Source organism: Vigna unguiculata, chromosome 9 (assembly GCF_037176805.1).
Source record: "Vigna unguiculata cultivar grain cowpea cultivar isolate G323 ecotype 2 chromosome 9, ASM3717680v1, whole genome shotgun sequence".
Taxonomy (NCBI): domain Eukaryota; kingdom Viridiplantae; phylum Streptophyta; class Magnoliopsida; order Fabales; family Fabaceae; genus Vigna; species Vigna unguiculata.
The window spans coordinates 17,088,581-17,094,151 of record NC_140800.1 but is presented as its reverse complement, the minus strand read 5'-3'; the positions used below and the strand labels follow the sequence as shown (position 1 = coordinate 17,094,151).

General features: G+C 34.0%; 1 long non-coding RNA gene across 1 annotated transcript; it reads right to left on the bottom strand.

Annotated features, from left to right (window-relative positions):
* Window positions 1-4,181: 4,181 nt before the first annotated feature.
* On the bottom strand, window positions 4,182-4,863 carry LOC146883637 (uncharacterized). Its single transcript, XR_014984510.1, has 4 exons — window positions 4,752-4,863; window positions 4,546-4,627; window positions 4,366-4,464; window positions 4,182-4,283 (listed from the first exon to the last, which is right to left on the bottom strand). It is a non-coding gene; the product is annotated as an uncharacterized LOC146883637 (long non-coding RNA).
* Window positions 4,864-5,571: the final 708 nt, after the last annotated feature.

The window sequence follows — 5,571 nt, the reverse complement described above, 5'->3', positions numbered from 1 at the left end:
TGAATTGTAAATCAACAACAATAATTCATTTAACAATAATCTCTAGATAACCAATGAAGAATCTTATTTAGAAAAAGCAGTCGAATAGACTTATTTACTATTACTGTGTTTACAATCTTCCGTGTCATTTTATTTGCATATCAAAACCTCCTATTTTTATAGTTGCAAGTTTTAATTGCATTTTTAAGAATCAAATATTTGAGATCAATTTCGTATTCGTTGTGAGACGACTCAGGGTTATCTTAACCCTAACTATTTTGTTCACTACTAACTTGGCAATAATGAAGTTGCTAAAGTTAAGTAGTGGTAATTTGATCGCCTAATGACAGCGATATCAAATTTGGCGCCGTTGCCGGGGAATACGGTTAGTATTTCTTATATTTTGATTTTCTTTTTATTTACTTATTTATTTTATTTTATTTTATTTATTTATTTATTTATTTATTTTTATTTTACGCATAGACGTTTAATAGAGTTTGTGTTTTTTGTAGTCTTTAGTTTTCCTTTTTTTAATATTTCAAGCAAAATTCTATTTTTGTTTTGATTAAGAATTTCTTTTAAGAAATTTTTTGAGACTAGTTTGGAAAACTCTGTCTAGGAAAGACTTGGTATTTAATTTGTCCAGTGTGACGCACCTCTCTTTCTTGGGAGTAGACCCAACGACATCTTAACTTATTTCTTTCTTGAAATCTTTCTCCAAAACAAGAATAGGAAGAAGAAAAAAACACAGAGAAACACTTTCAGGTGGACTGCGTAGTGCATGACTCGGGCCAATCCGGGTCAATTCTATCAACTTGAAAAGAACTTGAAAAGAACTTGCGTAAATCATGCAGGAGACTTGAACTCAGGTGTTCTACTGAGGAGCACCGTCATCATCTGAACCTACCACTGAAAGTGTACCACTAGAATCACCTTCGGTGATTAACATATCTTCTGATCCATCACCTGAACCAGAAATTCAAGAAGATAGAATGGAAAAAAGAACAATAAGAGAGTTGGCTTCACCGGATGTAGCAATTACACAAAACATGTGCATGCAATATCCAGATGGAGAATGTGAACTTAAGTCTTGGTTAATCCATCTTCTACCCAAATTCCATGGATTAGCAAGAGAAGACTCGTACCATCACTTGAAGGAATTTCATGTTGTTTGTTCATCCATGAGACCTACAACAGTGACAGAGGAACATATTAAGCTTAAGGCTTTTCCATTCTCATTGCAAGATGCTGCTAAGAATTGGTTATACTGCCTTCCACCAGGATCCATCAATACTTGGGAGACTTTGAAAAGATTATTTCTGGAAATGTTTTTTCTAGCATCTAGAGTTACTGCTATTCGCAAAGATATTTATGGGATAAGGCAACAAGAAAGAGAAAATCTTCACGAGTATTGGGAATAATTCAAAAAGTTATGTGTTTCCTGTCCTCATCATCAAATAAACGAGCATCTCCTCATTCAATACTTTTATGAGGGATTGAGTATCATGGATAGACAAATGATAGATGTTGCAAGTGGAGGGTCATTGGTGGACAAAACACAAACAAATGCAAGACAATTGATTGAGAATATGGCGTCGAACCATCAACAATTTTCCACCAGGAGTAATTCTATAACTCTATTGAAGGGAACCCATGGAGTAGAAGCTTCATATGTTGCAGATCACAAGAAAATAGAAGGGAAGTTGGATGACTTAGTAGCCATGGTAAGGACCTTGACAGACTTACAGAAAAAGCCTATCCTTTCTACCTTATGTGGAATTTGTGCTTCTACTAATCATCCTACCGAGGCTTGTTCTATGTTAAAAGAGACAGGGACGCTAGGCGGTGAACAACCTCAAGCATATGCTGCAAACATTTATGGCAATAATAGATCACCTCGGCAGCAATACAACCATGATTTGTCCTCCAACAAGTACAACCCAGATTGGAAGGAATATCCCAGCCAAAAATGGGGAAATCAGCAGTCTCAACACCATCAAGTCTATGTTCCACCTCAACAGAGGCAACAACCACAACCAGCTGCAACCTCTGGTGACTCAAACATGAAAGCAATGATGAAAATGATGGCTGACATGATGAAGGGACAAATCAATGAGTTGAAACAGACGATGAAAGAAATCAATCAAAATTTGCAGAACCAGATTGGGCAAATGGCAAATGAGTTAAATCAGATGAAGTCTCAACAAGGCTCGAGCAATTTGCCTGCACAAACTGTAATCAACCCGCGAAATGTAAGTGCTATTACTTTAAGATCGGGTAAGCAAATACAAGGCCTTGGGGATGCCCAAGAAGATGAAGATAAGGACAATGAAGTTGTACCTGATAATGAAAGTAGAAGATCAGATGAAGCAACACAAGCAAGATCTAAAATGCCTGCACCTTGTAATAATTCCAGGTTGGTATCCCCTAATACTTCCTCTAAAAATTCTTCTCCTTATTCTCCTCCTCCTCCCTATCCAAACCGTTTGAAACCAAAAACTAAAAAGATGGAGGAGTTAGACAAAGAAATCTTGAATACTTTCAAGAAAGTGGAGATAAACATCCCTTTGTTGGATGTTGTAAGACAAATTCCTAAATATGCCAAGTTTCTCAAAGAATTATGTACACATATAAGGCGTATTATGGACAAAGAGGTAGTGAACATGGGAAGAAACGTGTCTAGCTTAATTAAGAAACCTGCAGTCAGAATGCCGCAAAAGTGTAAGGATCCAGGTATTTTTTTGTTCCCTGCATTATAGGAAGTACTAAGTTTAATAATGCTATGTTAGATTTAGGAGCTTCCATTAATGTAATGCCTTTATCAGTTTTTACTTCACTTCATCTTGGACCTCTTAAGTCTACTAGTGTGGTCATTCAATTGGCCAACCGTAGCATAGTTAACCTTGCAGGTGTGCTAGAAGATGTGCTTGTCCGTGTGGACAAGTTAATTTTTCTTGCAGATTTCTACATCTTGGACATGAAGGATGATGAAGGAATGAGTTCAACCACAATTATCTCGGGAAGACCATTCATGATGACAACAAGTACCAAGATAGATGTGCATGCAGGATCCTTAACTATGGAGATAGGAGATGAGAAGGTGCAGTTCAATGTGCTAGAAGCCATGAAGCACCCAATTAAAGACCATTCTTTGTTTTGTATTGATTTATTGAGTAATGTAGTGAACAATTATGCTTTTGGACTTTAGGACATTTTATCTGGTTTTTCTTCTTCTTTGGATTTTTCTTTTTCGAATATTTCGGGCTCGATTTTAGACGAAAGAGAAAATTGTAAAACGGGTGATATTGAGGACGCGGTGTCACTATTTGATACCTCTGTGGCGTCCGAGTGTGATGCTAAGGTGGCTGAAATGACCTTAGGCAGTAAAATGTTGCCATTTGTGGAACAGCCACCCATTTTGGAGTTGAAACCTCACTACGCCAAATTTGGCAATAGACAGCGTTTTTTTTCTTAATAGATAGCGCTTTTTAGGCGCTATCTATTGGAGCGGTATCTATTAATAGACAACGCTTGTAAAAAAGCGCTGTCTAATGACACTTGATAGATAGCGCTTATCTAAACAAGCGGTATCTATATATTTTTTAATAGATAGCACTTTCTTTAGAAAATGTTGTCTATCAAAGCTCTCATAGACAACACTTGACTGAATAAGCGTTGTCTATCAAAGCTCTCATACACAACACTTGACTGAATAAGCGCTGTCTATAAAAGCTCTCATAGACAACACTTGACTGAATAAGCGTTGTCTATGAGAGTAGTTTTTCATCAATAGGTAGCGCTTTTTCAATTCATTAGTAGATAGCGCTTGTTCAAATAAACATTGTCTATTTTTCATTAATGGATAACACTTTTTCAATTCATCAATAGATAACATTTTTTAAAACAAGCGATGTGTATTGGTTTGATTATTGTTTATTATAATTTATTTAATTTTTTATTCATTCTATTCTTCGAATGAAATCAAGCAAAACTGAAATGAAAGGGCATTGAAATTCTTACATAGTTACACAAAAAAACGTAATGATGTTTATATATTTTTAAAAAAGTATAATATTACATGAAAGAAATTAGCAAAAAAGACTAATATTTGTAGTACTCATCCATCATGTTCCATATTTGCTAGACTGTGGGGCCAAAACACTTTAGACAAAACATTATTCCTAACCTTCCCTATTTTGTTAACTAACCTATAAACATTTACTAATGAGATAAAAACACCAATCTTCCCTGACTTCAATGATTTGATTGTCAGAATATTGTTGACATCTGCAACTAGGAAAATACTACAACAAAGAAAAATAAAACAAAATTAGTCAATCAAAATCCTACTACAAATGAATAATACATATAATTAAGATAACTTACATCTATTGGAATTGTCCCTCCTTCACAATATGTGACAATTTCCTTCATATATCGACAAATGTAATACCCACAATCATGGCCGTTGGATTGTTTTGGACACTAGAAAACATCAATACAATTGGTATTAACATTCAAATAAAACAACATCATTTGATCTTCAAATGCACAATTGTAATCTACCTTAATTGGTGTCCATTTGATATTGCTTAACTTAGACTTTGAAACCATAGACCCTCTTTGAGCTCGGTAGGTTTGTATAACCCTTGTTAATAATAAAAATGAAGCATACATAAGTAAAAAAATATATATACAAAAAGTATACATATATATATATATATATATATATATATATATATAGATGTGAATCACATTAAGAAGATTCTTACATGTCAAACAACTTCTTCAAATCTTGCCTCATATTAATGTCTTTCGCCAATGGGTCAAGATAATAAATTATCTCCATTTTAAGATTGATTCCGAGCAAGACCCAATGTTGGCTAAAATTGAAAATGCATCAACAAAATTAGATTTTGTGCATCTAACTTTGAAAATAATACATTATTGATAAAGTTAGGAAAAAAAGTATTACCCTGTATTGATAGGAGCAAGAACAAACTTATTAATCACCCCATTGTCAAGAAATATACTCACTATTTTTTGCATTCTCTCTTTCATTGGTAGTTCATGTGTTGTTATTTGGGGTGATAAAAAGAAGAACCCCTTATGATTTGGCTTAATGAAATTTTGATATAGGTACCTTACAAAAGAAAGATATAAGAATTAAAAGTTAGTAAAATCATAAAAGCTACTCACCAAAGATTAAAGTCAATTATAAAAAAGTAGTATATTGTACCCGATATATATAGAAATTGTAGTTGCACCATGCCATGCATAGTCAATAATTTCTCCAATAATTTCTGCATTAATGATTTCTTTATGTTCATCAAAACCAAATATGTCTTTCTCTATTTCTATTGGGGAAAGTGACTCTGTAGGCTTTAATTTCATATATGAAGAGAGGTAGTTGCACCATTGAGGAAGATTGGGATGAATCACTTTACGAGGAATATGTTGAACAGTCATTTTTCCTTGACATTTTCTTTTAGGTGCGACAGATTCATTCGTATTATTAATCTTTTTCTTTTTAGATAGAGTGGAATCCTAAAACATCATCAATTAAACAAAATTAGGTGATAGATAAATATT